The sequence below is a fragment of the Ammospiza caudacuta genome, chromosome Z, assembly GCF_027887145.1.
Source record: "Ammospiza caudacuta isolate bAmmCau1 chromosome Z, bAmmCau1.pri, whole genome shotgun sequence".
NCBI classification, from domain to species: Eukaryota; Metazoa; Chordata; class Aves; order Passeriformes; family Passerellidae; genus Ammospiza; species Ammospiza caudacuta.
Genome location: NC_080632.1, coordinates 68013902 through 68041424, shown reverse-complemented (window position 1 = coordinate 68041424; position 27523 = coordinate 68013902). Strand labels below are relative to the sequence as shown.

Genomic DNA, 27523 nt, shown 5'->3' with positions numbered 1-27523 from the left:
GAAGTCCCAGTGCAAATGGCAGTAATGAAAAACCATATACTGACTGTGGGAAAAAGCCTGTATTTTCCAGCTACATGGCTCAGGAATGTCTCACTGTGTCTGGAATTCTAACTCCTGAATGCTGAGAACATTCAGAATTTCTATGGATGCCTTCCTGTTCCCACAGAACCAAAAAAGCAAAAGAAGTTTTGAAAGATGTAGTGCACAGCTGAGCCTCAGGTGAATTCATATAGGAACACTATTCCTGCTGTGCTTTGGATCACCATCACCCAGAGCTCCAACTTGCCCAAGATGTCACAATCCTGCACCCTGGCAGCATTTGGTGACCTTGGTGAGGACTCTGGCAGAAGAACTTTTGAAAAGATAACCCAGAGATATGGATTTATAGGCCCATTACCTCATAAAAGCTGTATTGTTTTAGGGTTACTGAAAATTGTTAGAGACCTAGTGCAGGGTTACTGAAAATTGTTAGAGACCGCAAAGAAACAATTTCTCAGTGAGCAGAGATTTTTACTGCAGCACATCTACCAAATAAAAGTAAAAGACAAGCCTGTTAGATTGTGTATTTAGAACCCAATTAGACTGAAAACAGGCCAAAAGGAAAGGAAAAAGCATTAGCTGAACAGATTCAATCTCAAATTGGGTAGTGATTATGGGGTATCTGCAGAGACCCATGTCTCAGGTCTGCCTGCTTGAACAAAAGCAAACCACTATGGCAAGAAATTTCTACTCTGATTTGATGACACAGCATTACATTTTTACTTTTGCCCACTCCTCTCAACTAAGGACAGCCAATCAACTATTACTTTTTTGAGATATTGATTACCAAGAACCTGTGACAAATACCATCACAAGTCAAAGGCTTAGAAATTTACTCATGATGCTACCAGAACCAAACCAGGGCTGTGGAAAAAAAAGTCTATCTACTAAAGAAAATAAATTAAAATCTCTGATTCAGCTAATAATCTTAGAGAAGGACTCTATTACAATCTTAGTCTACCCTCCTTACAGAAGATTCAAGTGTAATTCTCTGTTGCAGACAGCTTTGTCCTACCTATCACGAAAATGTAGTAATGAAAAATCAGTAGCATAAATGCCTAATATCACAAATTCATTACACAGCTTAAACCTTCAACTACAAACAATTTCTTATTAATAGCTAACATTTAGGTCCATGAAGACTTTGAGAAATTACATTTTGAATGCAAATAATAAAATTACTATGTCTTAAAATATCTACTTTCCATACTACAGTGTTTTGTGTAATCTAAACAAAACCTGTGGAAAAATAGTTCTAATAAAATTAATATCAGTAGATTGTGACCATTTATACTAAACATTTTACAGATCAGCAATGAGCCTTCTCAGTGCTTTTTAAATGTGCAGCATTTTTTTTAATCAGAAAAAGGTTCTTCATTACCTCTGTATGTCTCATGATTTTACAGTCAAAAGGAGTGTGATATAACCTGATTATGCCTTGCAATTTCTGTGGTAGTTCAGACACATATTTTGTTACTGCAAACAACTTGTTCTTAAATCTTGACTTATAAATAAAAAAAAGCAGCGTTTCTGTCATTTGTTGTCAGACAATAAAACTCCACCATCTGGAGAAGATTACTTCAACTTTTATTGGGAAACACTGTAAAAATTGTTTCAATCAACTGTACCTTCCTATGAGAATCCTTTGTTATACCAGTATCTAGGAATTAACTACTTCTTTTTCAGATCCTATGTCATTTATAGCAATTGATTTTTTTTTAACATGCTTCCCATTCAGACAGCCTGTAAGTAAGACCACTTGATATTCTGTTTGGTTAAACACTTTAAATATTACTCCACTTTCCTATGATTGAATTAGCTGGGAAAGAATATACATATATGTACTTCTATATTTATACACACACACACTTGCAATTTCATTAAAATGGCTTATCGTAAGATGAATGTAAGAGACTATGCATGGAAACATCAGATCAAAATACCTGTAATTCTAAACATCTGCTAAAAGGTTAAAAGGTAAAATTTATATTACACCTTTTTTTTCTTATTTTTTTTGCAGGGTTTGGGGAAAAGAAGAATGTGTAGTGATTTGGAATTTATTTAAAACTTATGTATAAACTGGTAGTTAAATAAAATTACTTAGTTTTCATTTAGAACAACAGACAACTAAATCCTATCGGTCCTTATTTATATACGGCTCAAAACCATAATGATACAATGTTGGTATGCTTAAGTTTGGTTGGTTTTGGTTTTTTTTTCATTAGATCTATTTGCATTAAGGAAAACAAAAAGTAGGAAAAGTTCAGCCATATCTGAAAAGGTGATCAGACATTGGGATGGGCTTCCCAGGAAGGTGGTGGAGTCCCTTTTCTAAAAGGTGTTTAAAGGACGACTGGACATGGCACTCAGTGCTGACTGACAAAATGTTTGGTCAAAGCTTAGACTTAGCTACCCCAGAAGGTTTCCCAACCCAACTCATTCTGTGATCTGTGATACGGAAGCAACAAAGTTAAAGTTAAAGGACACTTCTAAGACTGGAAACATCTCTTCTTCTGCTTAACTAGGCCTTCTTCTTATTCACCATCTGCAGCATCCAGCACCAACAGTTTCTATACAGACTTAAAGTTCTGTACTAACTCCAATATGCAGCCTGGGTCACTGTTTCTATTAGAAGGAGGTTCCAGAAATAGCAATCCCTTTTACCATATGAATGTGTTTTATACTTGTAAGAGATCATCTATTCAGCAGAATGAAAGAAAAATAAGTGAGTGATGAACAAAGACAAAAAAAGCATGGAAAATTAGCAGTGATATGTATGCAATGATTATGCACCTTAACACTGCCTCTTTGTTATGCAATGTGTAGCTGTGTGCTAAATCTTCACTACTCAGGAGATTGAACAGGTGCATAAAATGTGTATTATAAATATGGCTTCTGTGAACTAACAAATTTTTAAACAACTGACATTCTGATGTATTTTACAAACAGATTAGACTAGCATAATCTAAAACTAGATTACCATAAAAAAGAAAACTGCAGTTTTACAGAAATGACCCTTGTCAACAAAGACAGAAATTCACACACAATTCTATTACAGATCACAGTACTGTTCTTCCAAGAATCTTTAGTAATTGGATTGTCTAGTTGACCTTCACTGACTTTCATTCATCGTGTCTTGCTTCATGTTAGACTTGCTTTGAAAAAGTAATATAAGATGATGAGGAGAGATTTATAAGTTATGCACTAAAGCATTGTGAATGGGAAATACGCTGGTCTGGAACTAATGGCACAGATTTTGCTCCTATCAAAAAGATCTATGATAAGTGAGATATGATTTAATCATTTTCTTTTTATGTATTGCAGCCTATTATATATGAATTCCTGTTCTGCATTGTTTTACAGAAATTCAATATCTTGCCTACTCTGAATTAGATTTTTAAGTATTAGTTTATTTTACATTCTATTCAATAAATGAAAGTGCAAAAGGGAAAAAACAGAGATGATAATTCAAAAAGAAAGACTGAGGTGCAACAATAACAGCCACTCAAATTCCAACTAAAAAGCCTCACAATTAATGAACATCTACAGAACCTAAAACAGAAGCAACCGCAAAAAAAACACAGGAATATAAAAATCAACTGGCACAGAACGAATACCCTGTTCTCTTATTTAAACAGGTGCACTACTTACTGTCTGTAAGTAGATCTCAATATGCAATTTTTTCTGTGCAATATACATAAATAAAAGTTGCAAAAATATTCCTCAGAAGAATGAACTTTGCTAGAGTAAAAATACGCTATCATGTAAATAGAGAAGAGTAATGAAGCTAAGTATTCACTACACAAGGCAATACTAATGGTAGAATAAACCCCTTTTCTCCCAATTCCTTACTCCATAAATTTTTTCTCCATTTTGGTTGGATGCCAGCTTAAGCAAACTTTATTTGAAGTTTGAAAAGAAAGAAAAAAAGAAAAAAAGGAAAAAAGAAGAGCCAAAAAAAGAAAAAGGGCCAAAGAAAGAAAAAAAGAGCCAGGGAGAGCTTACTAAAATTCAGTTTTATGTCTGAAAAGAGATTAAGTTTGCAAAAATCTCTCCTGCCAATTCAGTCCTCAAACTTTCTTGCCTTACCTCTGCATTGTCATCTGCTACAGACTGAGGCCCACATGCCACCCACTCTGAAGCCTGCCCCGCATGAAGCAGATGGCTACACCATCCAAGACAGTGTTTAAGGTCTCAAACACTCAATGTGCATTTCCCTGGTCTGCCTCCTGGGAAATCATTGTGTGCCACAACCTACAATGATGTGCAGTTAGCTGGTATAGTTTTGGTTAAACTCTTTTTTACCAAGACTTCCAGAATACATTAATTTCGAAAGATTCAGGCAAACCACACAAAGCAAAAGCATTTAAAAGGGACTAATTTAGATCACGCGTAAATTCGACTAAATTCACAACTATGCAATACATACAAAAAATAAATATAAAGCAAAAAGATTGCTGATATACAAAAATGTCTATATGCTGTAAACTGAGGCATTCAGGTTACCACTGTTCTACTAGCAGGAAAGAAATAGGATATCATTACATGAACATCTTTTAAAAAATCCCAGTAATGAAGCAGTTTTAAGAGAAGATGCTTTACAACATGTGTGTGTTTACATAGGTACTTCGTACTTAGCTTAAAATTTGCCTTACTATCTCTAAATTTATCAGATGATGCCTCTTTCCCACAAAGGGAAAGATTACTTTGCCTCTCTTTTGACTAACACTTCCAAAACTATGTTTTAGGGTAAAAAGTGGTCAAAAGGAGGGTAAAAAGAAAGATCAAAGTATTAAAGTAGAACACTATTAAATTTTAAACAGCTAAATTAAAGCATATAGTTAAAAATATTTAAGATTATATATATCTTCCTAGTCCTGTGAGTAGGAAATTACAAGTAAATTCCATTATAATTTAACCACATTTAAATTTAAGTAAAAATTCCATTTCATTTTTAAATTACTTTCCACAGGAAGATGCAATATTTTAAGTATTTACTAACAGATTTAGTCCTAAGAATCCATCAAACAAACCAGGGCACTCATTAGAATCAGTTCCTAACAATATTTTAATAATATCATTTCTTAGACATAAATTATACTATTAAATTGACCATAAATATAAACCCAACTAATTTTAAATTATTGGTAATTCAGCACAAACTTATCTTAGAAATACAGACAAATAAAGACAGCTATATACAAATACAGGGCTCTTTTGCCATATCTCCCTCAGAAAACAACAGGCAGAAATTGTGGAAAATGAAGTTTATGTTCCAAAGATTTATTTAAAATTTAAACTAGAAAGGACTTTTCCTATTCAAGAGGACTGATACACTGCCTGCTTTCCCCAAGCATCAATTTAAATTATATTTGTCATAAAGCTGTGACAAAGTAATTATTATTGGCAACATGCATTTAATTCATGACCCCATATTGCAATTACAGAACACTGACAAAAATAAGGCATGGATAATCTGTCATCACACTCAAGTTCTTCGGACACCCAAATTTCATTAGTGAACAGCAGAAGGCAAGGCTCATCTTAACTAACTGCCAAAATGTACTTCTTCACCTTCAGTAAATTCAACAATTTGCTTAATCAAAACAGAAATTCAACAACTTCCAGCTTTAAGCACCAGTAGTACTACCAATTTCTGTGAGCACTCAAAAGCGAAATATAAATATTTCTATTCCTGCATATTTGAAGGAAACTAACTAACATATTTGAAGGAAATTATGTCCATTTTTTAACGTATACTTGTAATGATTCAGTTAGATCTTCAATCTTCTCACAATCTTGATTTATAACTTTGAGAGGTTCCTTTTCATTAGAAAAAAGATCTTTTTACACAACAAATGTATAGTCTTTCATGAAATAAAATATTGCATTATTAACTGAAAGGGATTCATTAATCCATCACATAAGTGAATTTTTACAAACAAGTTAAAACCAAATTTCTTTGTAAGTAAACTTAATTTTTAGATGTCCTGTGCACCCCTGCTACCTCAGACCTCATGAGAATATATACTCGCTCTGAGGCATTTTGTAACAACTCACTACCCAGCTTCACATTTGATGGGAGGGGAAGAGTGAAGAGAATGGAATTGCTCTCCTTGCCCTCATCCTTATGCATCACTCCAGGAGTAAGTATCACTAATCTGCCCATGATACAAGAGGAGAAGACAGTCTAGAGTGTAAGGACTGAAGAGTTGTAAGGAGCATTTTACGTTACGTTTACCAGCTGGCCTCACCACCTACATAATGGTAACACCAACTAATTTAAAACACCTTAAGTATGAAAACAATCCCAAAATTTTGCAGTATACTCAATTCAATACTCATAATTTTATAAGGACCTTTTTAGAATGCATCTGGATTTACAGAGTTTCTCCCTGGCTTCTAAGAGGACTGAACAACCGTCTATCAAGACCAGTGTTCCTGTTTTACTTGGTAATAGTGAAAGGGTATACAAATCATTCCTAATTACTCCAACATGATTTTCAGATACAGAACTCTACGTACCCCTGTTAAAGGCCAAACAAAATACTCCTTCCATTTCTGTGGCACACAGTATCACTTTTTAATCTTATTTTCTTTTTGTTACTGATGACACTAGGCATCAAAAAGGTTATTTTCTGGTCTATTTTGTCCTGCAAATTATTTAGTACTAAACAAAACAACATATTTGGAACATATACAGTTTGAAATACTAAATAACTGCAGACAACCACTATCTTCAAACCAGTTTAAATATCTTGGTTAGAAAACAAATTCTCAATATAAATTATCTATGATTCCCATTATCTCACAATTTTACTAAGTGCAGTTTTCATGCATTTGTATTAAACAAGACTATCAGCACACCCTAATTTGTTGAAAAATGCAAATGAAATTGTAAAACCAATTCTTCATCTTATAAAATACTCTCATCAAAAGAACATTTATTATCAAAATATGTTTACTCTGGACTTAGAAAACACTGCTTTCAAAACTAAACATCTTTCACCAAACAGCATGTATCATAACCTGATAGCCTACAAAATGTAGACAATTAAAATAAAAAATTAAAATAAATTATAAAATAATTTTCAAAAAATTAAAATAAAAAAGAGAGTACCAATGCATTATAAAATTTTTAACAAGGGTCACACACTAGGAATACTGTACATTCACAAATGGTTATAGGAAAACCGAATCTTTCTCAGCATATTGTTTAAGCAGAAGAATGCACGATAAATTCTAAAAATTAAAAATAATATTCCCCTTTGCTTTCACAATGCTCAATCAAACAAACAAATGTGTCCACATGCTAAGAAATACATATAAAATATTTTATTTCGTACCATTCTGAATACACAAGAAGAAAAAATTTCCATGTAACCACACAATAGGTCCATGGTTCAGTGGTCTAGTAGCTTAGTATTTCCTCCTTGTCTAAGAAGTGTATGAATACAATATTTATTCACTCAGGGACAAAAGATGACTTTGCATTATCTTCACTTTTAATGCTTCCAAAGCTATAGAGGCATATTTCCTATTCCGTATTATAAGTTTAAAAAATCCTCTTAAAACCCCAGTTTATTCAACAGCTTTACTGTTCACCCTAATATAATAATCTCATTACCATCTCAAATATTTTTAAAAGAAAGTAATTTTTATTTTTGCTTCCTCTGTGCAATTTGAACTTATACACTCCCATTAAATTCATTTACTCAGGCAAATATATCTGTTTACCACAACTTCAAGGCTTTTAAAGTCGCTGGAAATTTATTTTACAGTACACATTCATGTAACAAGTGTTTTATGCTCACACTGTTTCCCTTCTAAAATGGCCTCACAAGATCACAGTTAATGTTCATAAATAGGAGGAGGTCATGGTAATGAAAACTATTAAATACTATTATGTCTGCATCCTTTTGGTTAACTCCAAGATCATTCACAGAAAAAAACATTTCATTTGCCTCATTACTCTGATGACCTTCTGAAGGCCTCCTAGATACTTAAATAAACCCTAGAATTTTCCTGGTCAAGAACCTGAAAAATTCATGTCCCTTTCATTAAAAACACAATCACCTCCTTAGCAGAAGTTTGTTTTGTCATCATATCTCTCTCATGGGTAAAACTTATCTATCATCCTTGTAGTGTTTTTATTTCATATGAAAAACTTAAATACCAACTTAGGCAACATTCTCACTGCTATCATACAATACCAACTCAAAAAACAATTGCTTCTGACAAATTCTTACATATTAAAGCTTTTGTTCATTACAAAGAAACACAACAGTATGAAGTACTGTAACTCCCTCTTTACCCAAAGTAACTATATGCATCACTGTGGTGTGGTATGCTACAGGGATAAATATTTTTCACATAGTTCACTAGGTATAAGTTTCCTCAGTGAAACAACTTGTTAAACAAAGTGATTAAAAAATATCACTTTATTTAACATTTTGTTAAAAGTGTTAAAATGATGCAAGCCAAAACACTAATACAAGAGTGATGTATCTATAACCAGATCCCTTCATCTATCCAATATAATCATATTCCTATATGCAATTCATTAAAGTTTGTGACATCTACATAACAGTAATATATATATGGTAAAAGAGCCACTGTAACCTGAGGCTAACACACAGACAGCAAATACCTGGTACTTAAGCCTACAAAACCACCATAAACTTAAGAGTAAAAATAGGTTTGATGCGTTGGCATCAAATGTTTATTTTAGGAATTAGTAAATACAACTGAAAATCTACTCTTATCATGAAATAGTTTGCGCTGGAAGGAACCTCTAAGATTACCTACAACTCTCGTGCCATGAGCAGGGACACCCTGTCCTAGTTCAGGCAGAAAAGTGTCCCAAGCAGCCTGACCCTGAACACTTCCAGAGATGGAAGATCCACAACTTCTCCAGTCAGCTGTTGCCAGTCACTCACCACCCTAACAGTCCAGAATTTCTTCCTAATTTGCCATCAAAACCTACTCTCAAGTTTGAGTCCCTTGCCTTTTGCCCAGTCACACTATGCTCTTGTGAACAGTCTCTCTCCATCTTTTCTTAGAGCTCTGTTCAGTACTGGAAGGCCACAATTAGGTCACCCTAAAGCCTTCTCTTCATTAGGCCAAACAATCCCATTCTCTCAGCCTTCCCTCACAGGAGAGGTGCTCCATCCCCCTGATCACCTTGGTGCCTCCTCTGGCCTCTCTGCAGCAGCTCCATGTCCTTCCTGTGCCGGGACCCCGGGGCTGGAGGCAGCTCTGCAGGTGGGGTCTCAGCAGAGCGGGGCAGAGGGGCAGAATCCCCTCCCTGCCCTGCTGCCCAGGGGCTCTGGGTGCAGCCCAGGACACCCTTGGCTCTCTGCGCTGGCACTGCCCATGGCTGGCTCATGTCCAGCTCTCACCCACAGCACCCCCAGGCCCTTCTGGGCAGGGCTGCTCTCGATCTGTTCATGCCCAGCCTGGGCTGGCACCAGGTATTGCCCTGACCCAGGGGCAGCACCTGAGCTTGGCCTTGTTGAACCTCATGGGATTCCCATGGGCCACTGCTCGAGCTTGTCCAGGTCCCTCTGGATGGCATCTGTCCCTCAGGAGTGTCAGCTGCACCACTCAGCTTGGTGTCATCTGCAAACTTACTGAGTGTGCATTCAATCCCTTCAAGGTGTCATTGATGAAGATACTAAATAACACTGGTCCCTGTGCCCTGTCCCCTGGGAGACATGTCTTGTTACAGATGACCATTAGGACTCTAAGCCATCCATCACTACCCCCTGTATGAGACATCCAGCCAGTTCCTTACCCATTTAACAGCCCACTCATCAAATCCATCTCTCTGAAATTTGAACAGAGAAGCATGTTTTCGGGGAATTGTGTCAAAGTCTTTGCAGAAGTCCAGATAAATGGCATCTGTAACCCCTCTCCTGTCTAACCATGTAGTCACTTCAACACAGAAGGCCACCAGGTTGGTTATTTTAAAACAATGTGACCATTTCCTCTTATAAAGTTATGACACTTGCAACATTCGGTAGAACTAGAGAGTTACAAAATCTTATTCATATCTCTTCTTCGGAGTTTCATGGCTACTATGTAATTGTAATAAGCGAGGAAACTCTTGTAGCTGTTGAAAATATAAGGAAATACATACATACAGTTTATCTAAGGTGATGCATACACAGTACACTCTATATCACAACCCACAGTGAAGATACCTCACAACTGCATCTGTTTTTTGAACAACTAACCATGTTTGTTTTTCAGGTTTCACACTACCCATACACAATGGAAATACAGTATGACATCATGAAGCTAATATAATCAGCTGCAATATTTACCAAAGTTTGCCACTAGCAGTTATCTAGACTGCTACTGCAGAAACTGAAAGTTGGCAAAAACATGAAAAAGCTGCCATACAATCTAGCCTCTAGATATCTCCATCCTATGGCATCCCACAATTTACAGATTCATCTCCTCTTCCTCTTTCACAAGCATAGAAGGACAAGACTTCCCCAAATTTCCCACTACAGGCCACAGGTAACAAATTTTGCCTGCCCCATGCACCAATAGAAATTTCATAGAGGGAACTGTTCAGTTATGATTATGTGGATTCTAGTTGAATCATATGGTCACCATTTATTACAAATCATAAGAAAAATGCACATGTAAAGGCAGAGGGAAGGAAAAAGTCTTAAGTTGCTTATGGTCTTCAAACTGAACCACAGGATTAAGAAGCTTTTTGATCATCAACAGGTCTCTCATGTCACACAGGAAACAGGAGAAGAAATAAAACGATGTCATTTCCTGCATATTGTAATAAATAGAAGTTAACATGAAGACAGAAGAACTATGACTACAATTGCATATAAAGTTTCTTATCTTTCAATCTTATCTTTCAATAACTTAAGTTATCTTTCAATAACTTAAAAATTTATTATATAATTTACATAAAATGTATACAATATTACTGAAAAATATTACAATAATCAAAATAATATCTAAACCCCAGCATTTTATAGCTCACAAAAAAATAAAAATCATTTAATGCATCCATTCACAAGATACCATAAGAATTTTTTGAAATAGTTATATCTTGCTCAAAAAACTTTGCATATTAGTCTTCCTGGGTAGTACGCATTATTTAATATGAGTCATTATTTTTAAAACAAATGAGCAAACAAATCACAAAATATCACTCAAATTTCAGACTGGCTGACACTATTTCAATCTGTCTCTTAAGGATAATACAGAATTTAGCAAATTGAACCGGCCCTGCAGTTTGCCTCTTGATATTGTAAGCTGTTACAAGAAAATTACATTCTCACTATGAAAAGTCCTTCTAAAAACAAAAAAGTGCAGGAAAAAAAGATTTCTTACAATATAGGTTAATGGACATGGTATTATACTATTATTGCTGGCTAACAGACAAGCTATTAGGTATTAAGTATCCATGTTTATTCATCCTGTTGCAAGTACTAGAAGTCATTAGGTATCATTAATGAAAAATATGTAATATTCCATACTATTCTAGCAGACGAAACAGATAAAAGTGAGAGTTCAAATCCTAACTGGAGGGGACTGTTTTATTAAACACCATTCAAAAGAATCACAATTTCAGATACCCTTGGGAAGTGTAATCAGTGTACAATCAGTGAAAATGAGAAATACTGCACAGAAGTGGAAATTGTTTTGATTTGATTTACATATGGTCTTTACAAAACAGACATCACACTAAACAGAAATTCTTGATAATAAGAAACAATATGAAGAGGGTTTTTTCTTAACAATTTTTTATACTTAGTGAACTGCATGCATTACCAATAAACCTCTGTTACATTAGTCTGATCAAGCAGGACACAGACATACTCTATCAATCTGATGCAGAATCAGCTTTAAGGCATGAATTAGTTAAAAACCTGAAATGCATCAGATATGATGAAAAGACAGATAGGAAGAGGATGTGATTTAATATAGTTCTCTGGTTTACACTTGTATGAAATACAATACTTTACATGCTTTCTGATCTAGTCAGCACTGCAGCCAGTGGACATCCTGGGCTTTTCAGCATAGGCACTATTGGAACAGACTGGACATCAAGATTCTCTTCACAGCAGCTTCAGAGTCTTGTCCCTACATTTACAAATTGGTACAGAGTTCTACATAAAATTTTATGGTAGGAAGTAAACATGTTACATCCTGTGAGAATTATTACATAAATGGGACTGGCCGACAATGAAAAGTTGAAGGAAAATTAGTCATTAAAATGGTAATCTTCTGCATTCACTACTGTGATTGACTATTTCATTACAATCACAGTTTGATATCAGCCATAACTGGTAGGAGCAACCTCCAAACACAGCAACAATAAAGAAAAAAAAAACATAAAGCTGCTAAAATAGGATTTTAATATGCATGTATGCAAAGACTCAGGTCCAAGACACACACTGGTTAAAAAAAAAAGTTGATATTGCATAGATAAATACAGACATCCTTGCAAATACTTTAACGGAAATTTACTTTATAGAATTTTGGCAAATAATCATCTTTAGCCCAGAAAAAAGCAAACCAAGTGGAAGTCCTGTACAGTCCTTGTACATCTTTCTTTGTTTAGCTGCTAATGATACACTACTATGCCTAGTGACAAAAATTTAAACCATTAGGATAGAAATTAAGGTAGATTTTTTTCTTAATTCTTGCACCAAAAAACACCAAAAAGAATCCCCTAAACTAAACAATACACCTGGAACTTTTGCTTTGTCCTAACCACAATAGCAAGGAAAATCAATTACATCCAGAAGGCATTAAAGAGAAGATGTTTATAGCTGGTAACAGACTATATAGTCAAATCATTCATGACAAACATTTCTATGAATTGCTTTTTTTTAACAGACCTCTTAGCAAGTAGATTGTCAGAACACAAAAGAAAAGGGATCTTTTTGTTGTGCTTTATTTTCTCTCATAATATGTATAGCAATCTTGAATTTTTTTTCTTTTCTGAATGGGCATCCAGGGAAGTTCTTGGTATTACTTGGTAAGAAAACCATATCTATTACTATACCTGGCTGTCATCATTTACATTGCTAGTTTTGCTCTACTAAAGTCTGAAGAGGCTGCCTGGAGGCAAAAAGAAAACCATGAGAACACAGCAAGAAGAACAAATAAAGTACAGTCAGGGAGGTACTTGAACATATTAATGACATCCATTTGCATTTTTGTCATCTGGATAAAACAATTTTATAATTCCAAGGCCAAAGACTAAAATAGGAAGACAAATCATCCCATAAGGGCCGTTACTGACACAGAAGAAAACAAAAGAAGCCAGAATCTACACAGATAGAGAAACTAGAAATGCAGCATGTTCTCTCTGCAATCATATCAAGGCATAACTTAAAACAAGGCAAGAAATCGTGGCTGAGATATTACAAATGGTATCAGAAGCAACCAGGCAACAAGAATACCAATGTGAACATGAGTTAGATGTGATATTTTTTATCCTTACATGTTGTCCAAAGGCATACCTGCTCAGATTACATCAATCTTTCAGTGCATCTATGCATTTCAGAACAGCACATTGCTAATGAGAAATCCAAGTGGGACTGCTGTGTTAGTTATGATTGGAAGCAGGCTACAATCTTGATAAACCCCAGTGCAGAACCCAGTGGCTGCCAGGCTTGTGTGAAGCCCTGCCTCCTCTATGGTAATGGCAGGACCAGCACAAGAGGGTGCTGAAGTTCATTAATTTAGATTTAAGAATAGAAAAATGATCACCTGCTTGCTCTTCCCAGAGCTTGGCACATTCAGTAAGCAAAGATTATTATAATTGTTGCAAATCTCTAGGTCACCATGGAAAACAAAGGAAAAAAAAAAAACAACAAACCAACCCAAAAACTAAGCAGCAAGCAAGTGGGTAAAAAGAAAAAAAAAATAAACACCTTCAGCTTTGCTTAAATATGTCACTATGTCTTGGTTTAAACAGGCAGCTAAACATCACACAGACACTCACTGAATCCTTCACACTCTGGGGTTGGGGACAGAATCAGAATGGCCAAAGTGAGAAACTTGTGAGCTAAGTAAAGAAAGTTTAGATAAGATTTTAAAAAAAATTAAAAAGTAAAAATCAAAACTAAGAAGAAAAAGTTTGCAAAGAAACCCAAACCTGTTGCTCACAACTACACCAGCAAGTCACACTGGCCGTCTGGCCAACCACCTTTACCCATCTGAGTTTCCCTGCTGCGCATGATGCCCTCTGGCCTGGAACTTCCCTTTGGTCAGTTGGGGTCACCTTTCCCAGCTGTGTCCCCACAACTCCTTGTGCACCCCCAGCCTTCCACTGGTGGAGTGAGAAGCAGAAAAAGGCTTGGCCCAGTGCAAGCCCTGCCCAGCAACAACAAAAACATTCCTGTGTTACCAACACCATCTGCAACACAAAACCAAACACAGCCCCCATGCCAGGTACTGCGAATTTCACTCTAACTCAGACAAAATTAGTACACAGCATTATCACAATCTCTCATTTTGGTTTAAGAAATTCAAAGTTTAAAAAAAAACCAGAAAATCTAACTAAACAAACCCCAAGACCACCCTAAAACCAACACAACTTTACACAAATAAACCCAATTGTGAATGGATACATAATACCCCAGACATATTAAGTAAATTTTTTGAGTCCAGGCCGTTGGTAAGATTTTTTAATTTTTTTTTTCCTGATAGTTCTAATTTTTCCCAATGTAACACCCTTCACCTCACCCTTCTATGATGGCAAAATATGACAATTACAAGCAGAAAGAAAACGTTTTATACCAGAGCGTTGAAACAAGCTATATAAATCAATAAGGGTAGATGAGTCATTACTTTACTGAAAAACACACAAACTACTGCCTGACTTCTAAACCTTCTGAGAATTCCTTCACAAATCAGCTGCAATTTTGTGGAAACAGCAAACTATACAATATCCAATGCTCTGCATAATCAATGTATCTTCAACACTTCCAGCTTCTGGCAAAGCAATCAATTAGGTGAGCTCTCAAATTAATGTCAATAGTGCCCAAGTACACTGGTTAATGACTTCCAGTTGTACTGCATCAGCAATTTTTATTTTCTTTTTGTTGGGGGACAGCAGACAGAGACAGAAACTGCAAGAATTAAGTCCTCTCTACACACAAGTGGAAAAAAAACAGAAGAAAAACTCTGTTACTCCTATTCCTAATGTAATATCTGGAGAGGTGACAGAAATGCATTTTCGTTTCTTGTCTTTCTCCATCCCCAACTCACTCTCCCATCCTCATAACCTCCACAGAACAAGCAGAATATAAGTAAGGCCTCAGGCTTCTTTAGACTTTCCTTGGCAGCCTCTTTCTTCAGAAACAAACACAATGATCAGCTGGACAATGATAATACTCATCTCCTACCTTGCTTCTTTATCCTTGGATAGTTAGACCCTTAGCTGTCTTTGTCTCATTACCTTGAAATGAGATCCTTGCAGAGCCAATGTTCGGCTATCATTAACTCAATCCCGCTTCTCCTGACCTCCTTAGTATAAATTATTCCAAGAATTACCAGAATATATTTTTAAGGAAAGAAAAAGGATGCAGAAGTAAATGAAAAACCTGAAGCACACATTTATCTGAAGTAGGCCATGGTCTACTTACCATTTGTAATTTTTATGACTTTTTGGAGGGGTTTTCGTGGATGGAGAAGCTACAACATCAACTATTTATGTGACTAATACTTTTCATGGAAAATCAACAAAAAATTATTAAACTGAGGAAAATTGAAATCAATATAGGAATTTAAGGGCAGGAAAGTAAAACCAGCTATGATGGAGATAGCAAAGAACTAGACTGAAAGGATAATAGTTGAACAGTTAACAAACAGATTTTGTATAATGGTCTTTAAACAGGTATTACAGAGTTATGTCAAGAAGGATATGAAGTCCCCAAAAAGCAGAACTAACTTTACTGGTGAATTTGGGAAATAAAATCAACACAGATGATAATAACTGGCCTATAATGTATATAGGTAAAGTCTTCCAGAAGAGAGAAGGAATACAATTCCACAATGAATTCAGTAAAAACATGTACAAGCTCTTTGCAATTCTGTTCACTCATCATTGCACCAGACAAACTTAGAAAAGGGGCACCAAAATCATGGAATTGAAGCAAATGAGAGCACAGCATTTAATCAAAGGTCTGATCTCTCACCTGAGATACACCAGGAGGCAAAAAAATATGGAAAAACTATCACTTTAAGAATAATTATAACTACAATTCTTGTGTGGCAAGACTTATAACAAAGATTTTAAATTCAAATGAAGTTTTTCAAATTTCACAGCAATTCAACTTCCTAGTATTAAAAGTATAAGAAATCTATTTACTAGATTGAAACAGATACAAGCACTCTAAATCATGAGATTAGCTATGGAAGCAAGTCATGAGACTTCCTGAAACAATGGGTCTCTCTTCCATATATGCCTTACACAAGTTAGAATAATTAGCTAAGTCTTGTAGATTTTAGAAACACCAAGGTTTAATGAGAAAAACATAACTGTAGTCATGGCTGCAGCTAATTTGCTTAGTAGTTTTTACTTTTCTTAATGACTTTACTTCATTTTTCTTAATGACTTAAACTGTCAAATATTCCTCTAGGTCACAATTAGAAATCCAATGAGAAAGTAGATTAGTGTCAAATGCAAAAGTAAACTCAACAAACAAACAAACCAAAACCAAATCACACAAAAAACCTACAAAACCAACTGCACCCACTAGGCTGGGACTCTCATCTGCAGTCAGAGAGACTATATGAATATGACATATATGCAAATTTTTTTAAAAATTAAAACGGATAGGTGGAGAAATACCAAATTTTTTATCTCCCCAAAATACATACAACATCAAAAGCTTATTGGGTAATGGTTTCCAAGGGAGCGCAATAAGTAAAAAAACTGCTTTTTAAAGGAAAAAACTTTCCATATTCTTGCTATATTTTGAAAAATTCCTGTTAGGAAAATCAGAATTGCATCCATATTAACAAACTTCTTGTGTTTTCAACTGAATTTTTTTATTTCATGAGATTTTATCAAAGGGATGCACTTTTCTACCAACTGTTATGAACTATGGCAGTAATTTTCTCATAAAAAACAGATCCAGTAAGTGCCCTGTGCAAACACGCTTAACTCAAGGGCCATGGAATGTGCTTTAGTGAAGTAAAGTCATTTAGCAGGGACTGGAAAGACAAGAAACCTTATTACTTTAAGGTGACTGTCACTAAAAAGGCTATTTCCCACAAAGTTAGGACTTTCAGCCTGAAAATGCACCCTGCACAAATAGGAAAAGGTCTAATTTTGCAGCTGTTTTTATTTCCTGTCTCACTGCACCACTGCACTGCGAGAACCATAGGGAACTGAACACGTAGCTCATGCAAACCACTCTTGTTGCTCTAAGAATATGAAAACAATATCCCATCTTTACTATGAAATGACCTTGGTGGTCTGCATAACATTCGTCAGACTAATAAAATTTGTAAAAATACTTGCTGATATGATGGATTGCATTCTTCAGTGCTCCAGTAACCTCAAACTAAATTGCCTGTCATTATAATGATGGCTTCTCTAAGTGCAGTTTCTTAATTTGTTCCTTAGTCTTTCAAAAGGGATTTCACAATAGACTTAAAGTGTTTATAGATCAATAATGTGCAAGATTAAAATACTGCATTCTAACAAAAAGTATTTGTAATCTTTTTGCTTATAGTGTGTTGTGACATAGCACTAGCAGAGAATACATATATAAGTAACAGGAAAATAACTTCAAACCTAGTTCACAAGCATCCAGCACCATGAACAGACAGAAAATGCTACAGATTCTGAAAAGGACCTCGTGCTGGTGATTTGTGGTTCATCCAATGGACAAAAAAGAAAGTGAAAAAATTAATCATAAAGTTGTAACCAACATGTATCTTCTCTATGTACCTGATCACAAATAATCTGTCCTGCTGAGCTACCTGAGTGTGCCTGACCTCACAGTGTGTTAAGGTGGAATGCACGATGCAATGATAACCAGCTGGGCTTTGAAAGGAGCCAGAAAATATTCAGAGCATTTACTCTTTTGGCTCACAGACATGATAAAAATGTCTGCATTACTTTCAGTAGCTGTAAACAGCACATCTTAATTCATATGGGAACACAGATAATCAGGCCATGCTGACAGCTCACTTCAGGTAGAGCACTCAAGAAGCAACTCTATCCCTACATGGGACAGTAAATCTTCTGCATAGGATCAGGAAGCTTTCTTATTGACAGCCAAGTTCCTGAATGTCACAGATCCAAGGATCTAAAAGGAGCTCTCCTCAAAAATTCACAAAGGCAAAGTTGAGAGAATTGCCAGGAAATCTCTCTGCAGATCAACTTCCTTTATTAAAAAATGAGGTCAAAAGAAGGCAGCCTCCAACAGGAACTGAAATTTGAAGAGGTCCAGGCATGAAAATTACTGGTTGTACCTGCTACAGCCACTGCTCCAGGTAAATACAACAGTGCTGCGCAGACTCTGGCTGGCTGTCAGACATGTATCCAGCCACTCCCCCACAGCCTCTCCTCAGCAAGACAGGGGAAACACTACACAGAAAAGTTTATGGGTCAAGTTAAGGAGACCACTCACAATTACTGTCACAGGACAAACAGACTCAACTCCTCCATCTTCCTCTCCCCTCTGAGGGAAGTTGATGAATGGGGAATGGGAGTTGAGGTTAATCCCTAACAGCTCCCTTATGCTACTACCCCACCCTCACACTCTTCTCCACCCAGCGTGGCATCACTCCTGCTGGATACAGTCCTTTGATGAACTCCTCCAAAGTGGCTCCATTCCACCACATGAGATACTTCAGGAAAAGACTGCTCCACAGGCACAGTTCCTGCTGGGAAACCTGTAGGCTCCCCCTACATAGGCCATGTTTCAAGGAGCTTGCTCTGGCATGTGCTCTCCATGGCTGCAGTGTCCTGCAGGGCATGTCCACACAGCGCCATGTGGAAATGAGCTACACAGTGGTCTTCAACACAGTGTGCACTGTTCCCGCATGGGGAGTACACCCTTGCCCTCCTCCTTCACTGACCTCAGGGTCTGCAGTGCTGCTTCTCACACTTTGCTCTCACTCCCCTCTCACATTCTGCTGTGCAGTAGTTTTACCCTTTCCAAAGAATAAACTTTACCAAAGGTGCTACCCCATTGCTAACATCGCACCACAGGCACGCACTGCACCAAGAAACTAACCAATTTTTAAAAACCCAAACTCTAAAAGGAATCCAGTAAACTAGTTGGAATTTTAGGTAAGAGCAAGATAAAGATTATTACATAATGAATCTGAAGATGGCAACTAGATGTGGACTTGTCTGTAGTAACTACTTCTACATTACTGCTTGTCATCACCTCGGTTGGGGTCCAGGAAGCTTAAGTTCAAACCCATGCCCTGACACAGACCTTTGGTTTGTAATACACAAGAATGTATCACAGAAGTCATAATTAGGCTCATACTGTTAAAATCATATTACATATCTCTGATTCCCTAGCCAAACTCCTTAGTTTTCAGTAGAAGTACAGCACTATTCCATTAACAGACACAGATTTAAGAGCTTCAGATTACATACCTGATTCAAAATAATGTCATGAAAGACTGCAAATCTGTTCAATTCCACACCTTTGTTTTTACCAGCACTGCTTTAGCTTTAAGTATCTTTCAGTTCAAATCACAGTATCCTATACATTAATATTTTTAACTGTAACTTCACATACTTCAATTAGGATCCTCTAAAGGTTAAAGCAGTAACTTTAGAAGCTTAACTACACTACAAGAAAGCTGAGTTGCCCATAAAACTATGAACAAATCCAGTATTAAAAAGGTCTTTTAAGGTAGTAATAACTTTTTACTTACTTTTCAACACATCTTATCTCTCTCTCCTTTAGCAGTTCTAAATACTTCTGTTAGATGAAACTATCTATAGGATTGAAAACCTTTATATAAACCTACACACAAAACCTCAGGTTAAGAAATTCTTTTGTGCTACTGCACAACAATATCTTGGCTTATAAAAATATAACACACTACAGTGTAAACTACATAATATTTTTAATATGTATATACTTACATTTATTTATTTATTTATTTATGCACATTAGTCAAGGACTATACACATTTTCAAATAAGACAGTAAGTGGCATAACAGATGTTTAAATCTGTATTATTTTCCAAAGAAAGTTTGTCAAAGGATCCCACTGTTTCTATTGGGAACACAATTTAAAGGATCCTGCTGGGTCCATGCATTCTATGCAGAATGGTGCTGCAAATGCCAATGGGTAGCAGATACAAGGTAAAGCACAGGCAAAAACAAAAAATAAACTATTCACCTAAAATTTCTAAGTAATATAGCTATGCTAAAGTAGCTGAGAGGAAACATATTTGCTGTAAGTACATCACTTAGCTCAACATTTTTGAAGATGATGTCTCTTACCTTTTGTGTATTTTGTCCTAGTTTTGTTGCTTTGTGGAAGCCTAAGCCACTGAGTCCCTCTATGTTTACTTTCAAGTGCTTACAGAAAAATGGTATTGCTAAAAAATGTGAAGCTCAAAGGTACAAGTAATTACAAAATTAGGACTTCACTGAAATTATCTAAACAAAATCACACCGTGCTGTGCCTGTTAAACTGTGTACCCAGATTGTTCAGAAAACTGAAAATAATGTTCTGATTACTGGGATTCATCAACATCAGTGACAATTTCTGCTCTTGTAACTAGATTTCAATACATACCCAAATAAATGCTTTTGTCAAAACCAGAAGAATCTTCCGATTCTAACATACTGTTGTAAACAAATAAATCATATCTCCTTTCACTGCTGCAGATACAAGGTGAAAGAACACAGACCTGTCTTCTTACTTGCAAAATTTACACAAAAAGACATGATACAGCCCCAGGGAAGGACTGAACTAGTTTCCCTTCATCATTAACAACATCAAGGAACTAGGAATAACAACAAGTTTTTTCTTCTGAAAAAAAAAAGCACAATTTCGTCCTCTTGTTCTTAAAATCAGATGTAAGAGTTTTCATAATAAACCAGCATCTTCTTCCAAAATATTCACTAGTATGTAATTTTCCTGGGCAACACAAGAGGACATCACAGGTATATGAAGAGCTGCTGCAATCACATAAGCCTGATTTACAGATTCTTCTCAAGTACTAAATTGCTTCTGGAAAACAAAATGGTTTATAGCCCAAAATATGTGTTGATATTTTGCACTTGCTTTTGCACCTATTCCTGTTTTGAACACTTCTCCCACATGAAAAATAGAAAAATTAAGAAAGAAATAATCATTTTTCTTTGGTTTATTCCAGGTGGAGGAGATGGGTTTTGGGCAGTCAGGTTGGATGGGACTCTGACCAACCTGCTCCTGTGGAAGATGTCCCTTCCCATGGCAAGGAAGTTGGTTTAGACTACACTGAAAGGTCCCTTCTAACTCCAACCATTCCATGATTCTATGATTTTTCTCTCAACAGAATTACCTGAACTACTGTTGCTACAGCAAATACTGTTGCCAAGTATTTTCATGAAGTAAAAAAATTGAAGATATTAGTAGAAATACTAATAATGCAAGAAGCTAACTAATTATGAAAACACACCAACCCCCAAATGTTCTTAACAACTTAGCATATATTTGAGGTTAGTATATAAATAGTATATTTGGGCAAATAAAACAGCGGTATTTTTAACTATCCCATAATTAAAAAAAGTCTTCGATTCCACTCTTGGCTGTTAATTTAAGTAAAATATTTTCATGTATATTACTCTATGTACACATCATTATATTTTGTTTAAATTAGCTTAAATGAAAAGACACGTTAAAAATTAGGGCTAAAAATCTGATACATAGAAATTGAAGGCATTAAACAGTGAAAAGTATTTTTTAGTCACAGCTTCTAAGTAATGCCTCTTCTTAAACTTGCTTCATTGTGCAACTACTATATAAAAATACACTAAACAATTATAACTAAAATTGAATTAATTTCACTAAATTGTTTTCCAGTATGCCTTGAAATAATCTCTAAACATAAAAGGAAAGAAACATTAAAAACCTTCAAATAAAACTAACCTTAACTATACAATAGCATATTAAAGAGCAGTATCACTAGTAACAAAATCATTCCACACATGATTAGCTACAATCACTATCACAATACAAAAGCACAAAAATTACTTGCTTGTTTACATAGCAGTAATGCAATGATATCTTATGTGATGATGACAATGAAGCAACACCTTTAACTGCATACCAGACAAAAAGATAATTTTCTGGTCTCTCCAATTTAACAAATTTCAACTATTAAGGCCTCTATACTATAATACACTTTAAAAGGATGACAGTAAGAAAAAAAATTAAATCCTTATTTCTTTCTAAAACATGACTTGAAAGTTATATAAAAGTGTTTCTGTCGCTTCACATTTTAAACTTAACTTACAATCTACTACCACTAACTTACTACACTTTAAGGTAGTTTTTGGTCATTCATAAATATTATCTCTTATCCTACTAATGCTTAGTCTCCTGAGCACCTTTTAACAGCTCTAAAAACAATTAAAGTTTTGAATTCCAAATGGGCTTCATCAATCAAAACTTTTTCTTTTCTGTGTTTGTTAATCCTTTCAAAATAATTCTATCTTTAAATACTTTTTCCAAACTGATCTTACTCAAGTGTTCACAAACACTGCTCTCTCTTACTTTTACATCTACTATATCCAATGGATTTACATGGCTTAAAATCCTGTAATTCCCTGCATCATGCACATAACCATTAAACCAGAAAAATAAAAAGACAAAATACCTAATGTTGCATTTGTTTTACGATGCTGATTCCTTCATCTGACTGAAACTTCATCTTGTAACAGATGCATCCTTGCCTCCAATGATTTATCTCACTGACTTATTTAACCTTTCTTGTTAACCTTTTGCCACATTTTTACAACTTTGTAATGGTGCATTTCCTCTTCTTCCTTAAGAATGTTTCACTGACTACTATGTGGGTTTAATTTTTTTTACTGTACATTTTCTGTTCTTTTCAATAAATTGTCTGTTTTACTTTGTTTCCTGAAGTTGTGCACACTAACAAGTGTGTGGGTATGTTCTACAGCTAATTTTGGGATTTTTGTCCTTCAATTTTTATTTTGATTTGTAACACATAGTAGTCCCTTTTACTGACAGGTGCTCATACTGAAAGTTTTTAACTCACAACTACAACTACAACACTGGTTAATTCTCCCACATGATCCGTAATCTGCTCTTGCATATCACTCAGAGTCTATTGTTGAGAGCGAAGGGAGACGACCCATCCTTGCTGATCAGCATCGAACTCCATTTTATTGATCCAAAATGCAGGTTTTTATAACCGTGTTAATTAGGCTCATACATATTGCAAAACTCAAGCTCACGACAGGCTACAGAGCAAACACTAACCCGTCCTTTTGTTTTCAATACCTGTGGTTTGTTATTGAATCCAAGATTTATTTTCTCACCCTGTTATGAAAGTTCTCAAGGCCTCCATGTTATTGAAGACAGACTTGAGAACTTAGCTGTTTACAGAAACAGGCTGTGAGAATTTGCTCCTCACAGCTGCCTTTTAAGACATTTCTGAGCAAAATTCTCCAACAGTCTATATATCTCACTTTAGTTGTATCTCAGTGTGAAATCCTCTCCCACAAATACTGTAGTTCAAGAGCGTATTTCCTGCTCTCTATCTCCTCTATCTCATTCAGTATGTTCCATGTAGCCAGGGACCAAAACAATTTTCCTATAACATGAAAACTATTTTTCTTCTGGCTTTCACTTTAAAATATAACTCCCTTAGTGTAAAGAATAAAATTTAACTTCAATTCAAATCACTAAAAAAAAATGCACCACATAAAAACCTAAATAATGTTGAAATTTTTTAAAAAAGCAACATTTTCCCCTGTATTTTTTACTACAACAAAAGAGATTCAATGAAAGCTAGCACACATATAATCTAAAAGCCTTTCATTACAAAATTATATAACAAGAGTTCCATTAGCATACTACTGGAAATATTCAGCCAGTACAACTAGGTTTAGAAACAGCAATCTATACCAGATTGTCTTGAATTTCATATCAACGAATATAGAATATATAATAAATGTAAAATGTTTCAAAAATATAATATTAACACACAATAAACACAAATTGATTCTGAAGTGCATCTCCGTTAAGTGCCTTTCATTATTTTCTGTCCTTATTATTAGTGTTCCCTTGCTTTTGCTGTTCATGAAAACTCTTTAAAACAACACTCCCATTCAAAAAGGTTTCCTATTCTAAATTCACTATGAATAAGAAGTATTTATGACATGAAACTTAGATTTATAAAACCCCATTGCTAATTTAAAAATAGATTGTCCACTCCTGCCCTGAAGTCATATAAAAGTAGTACATAGTACAATACTTGCTGATAAACTACAACTTTCTACGCTCTATACACAAAATTGCTGGATATCAAGGTTAAAGGCAACTTCCCCCTTAAATGCAGATGAACACAAATTTAGCTCTTGAAATAGCTTTATATTCATGGGCAGTAACATGCTTCTTCTGTAAATATAAAATCTAAACCAGAAAAAAATCTTACATTCATACTTCAGAACTCCAAATGAATAAGTAAAGTACTCATTACTAATGTACTTCTTTAAACTTGTTTCCAAAACATTATTACAATAACATGACTGCAATATTTCTGAACTTTTATTTTTAGTAAATGCAAGATTTTAACTTAAAATTTAGAAGGCAAAAAGTCATATAGTTATAGAAACATATGAAAACAGAAAGCATGCAGTAATAATTATATACCTCACATATTCCTTAAAAACTAGTTTCTGATTACTAGTCTATATCCATTCTCATTAATATTACCAAAGTTTTCAAATTAAAAATGTTACTTACAAGATCCATTTTTGTTGTATTAACAATCTAATATAAGCATACAACAAAAAATCTACACTATTTATTTTTCAGCCATTAATATAGATTAAGTCGTTGATGCAGTTCTAAAATGTCAGCAGCAGGGGGGAAAAAAAAGCTACAAATTTCTTCATCAACTTAAAGAAAAACACATATTTTTAATGCCCTCTTTTTTTTTTGATACAACTAAATGTCAGCTTGGACTTATTCCCTGTTGCACCACAGGCATGTTGAGACATTTTTGGAGCATCCAAAGATACTGCACTAGTCATTTACTTCCTCCTTGTTTCTCTTTAAGAGAGGAAATCCACATGTCTAACACAGATGTCATAGTTATCCAAGAAAGGGAAATGCCTTCAAATTCATGGTCAGGATATTATATTTCCTGGTATCTCAGAGTTTAATAAAAGACAAATGAAATTTCAAAAATAATACTTATATTTGACAATATCTATTATTAGAAACATTAAATAAACAAAACAAGCTATTCTGAATATAAACAAGAAGTACTGGGGTTGGCAGGGGGTGTAGGCTGTTTGTTGTTTTCTCACTTTTTGAATTAGACAAAGAAATGCAGTCTGTTTCATCTCTAGCACACCTAAATACAAACAGACACAATCTAGAAGCCAGTTGGCTAAACAGAACCACAACGAGGAGACAGAGGGACTGTGTGCCCATAAACACCCTAGTGGCTTCTAGCCCAGAAAATTCAGTCACTTGACCCAAATCAAAAGAGAAAGACTAGCAAAAGACAATGAAGGTAAAATTAGGGGTGGAAGGTTAGTGCAAAATATCAATATTTATAAAGATTTTTTAAGACCTCAATTGGCATCTTTTATGCACGGATAATCAGGAAAAAGCACATAGAGTCAAGTACACTGTCAAGATCTCAAGCTGTATCCTTATTCTTCTAACAACCTTGAGATTTAGTTTAAACAAATGAATATTTTCTTCACATCAGGTTTAAATATACGATGCAGAAATGATACTTGTGATTTTCTGGAAAGCATCATAAAGAAAAATGCAAAAAAATATTGGCAAGACACTGATAGTTTTGCGTGTTTTCTCAACCCCTTGTTTTTCTGCTAGCATGAAAGATAATTTATGACTGTTATGGCACCTTATCCCAAACAAATTAAATTAAAATTAAATTTAAGAAATGCAAACAAGAACTCCTAGCTTTCTAAATTCAGATGGTTTGAATTCTATAAAAAAAAAAAACACATTTACTCCAGAGAGTAATATTTCTCCAAATCCAACTGTGCATCTGACTCAAGAAAGATAAAAAATTGTAGCCACTGAGTCTTGATTTTATAGGAATCCAAGAATGAAGAATTTTATCTTGTTGACATCCAAATTTCAATAATTTAAAACAATTTCCAAGCTTTATATTTGTACTACACTGTTTCACTTCTTCCATACAGAACAAAAATCTTACGTTTGCAGTTCTATTGACTGAACTACTGAATGTTGACCAGCTGCTCCTCCTTAAAAATAGAGAAAACAAAGAAAATTTGGGGAGATATACACTGTACAGTCATGTGAAGACCTCAGTTCTTCCCATATTTTTCAAAATTGTATAGAAATAATAAATAATATCAGTTATTTAAGCTCAACTTCATAATGACAGTATCATATCCAAGGAAAACTAAAAAAATTAAGCACTGAGAAAGGACTTAATTCATTAGTCTGACAGTTAATTCTATACTTAACTGAAGACATTTTATCTTTTTTCCCAGGATAACTCAAAATCTAATGATTCTGTTCTTCAGAAGGAGCAAAATTTGAATTACCAAATAGTCAAAATTATATTTCCTAGTTTTTAAAGAAAGTATCTATAGGCTTCAAACTTCACAGAAAAGTGACTTTCACAAGTCCACCAATAATGAACTGTTTTTTTCAGAATTAAACACATTTGTTTCTGCCACAGAATTAGTCTTGTTTTTTGGTTTTTTTTTTTTCACGCAATCCTTAGTTACCTTAGTCACAGAATTAAGAAGTGACAGGACAGCCCTAAAAGGTAGAACAGTAGCTGCAATTGTGAACGTGTTGGTTCCTACAGGTACACAATCTCAGAATCTGAAGTCATAGTGAAAACAAAAGGCTACAGCTACATTTGTAGGCAGGCTGGTAGTAAAAGGGGCTCGGGGGGATGGCGAGAAGAAATACCAGTCGATTGAGTACCAAGATAAGAAAAGAGGAGAACTGGTCTAAATTGACATAAAATGCTAACATTTCTCAAGCAAAGGCTACCTTCTGCTCCTCAAAAATCTGCTGAATATTTTGGGCAGTTAAGAACCAACTTCAATGTAGTACAGCTTGTAAGCATTCTATTCAGCAACTGTTACATTTTGAAATTTTACAAAGACATCGTGCACTGACATTGGCAACACCCAGAAATATTTTAGAGCTACAGCATGTGGAGAAATTTATTGGGAACTTTATTACCCTCATCTTTATTGCTTGAGGATTTGGTATAGAAAAATCCTTTTGGTCAGTTT

General features: G+C 35.1%; 1 protein-coding gene across 1 annotated transcript in view; it reads right to left on the bottom strand.

Annotated features, from left to right (window-relative positions):
* FBXL17 (F-box and leucine rich repeat protein 17) overlaps positions 1 to 27523 on the bottom strand; it is a 279322-nt gene that overhangs the window by 188383 nt on the left and 63416 nt on the right. The gene's annotated exons all lie outside the window — the stretch shown is intronic.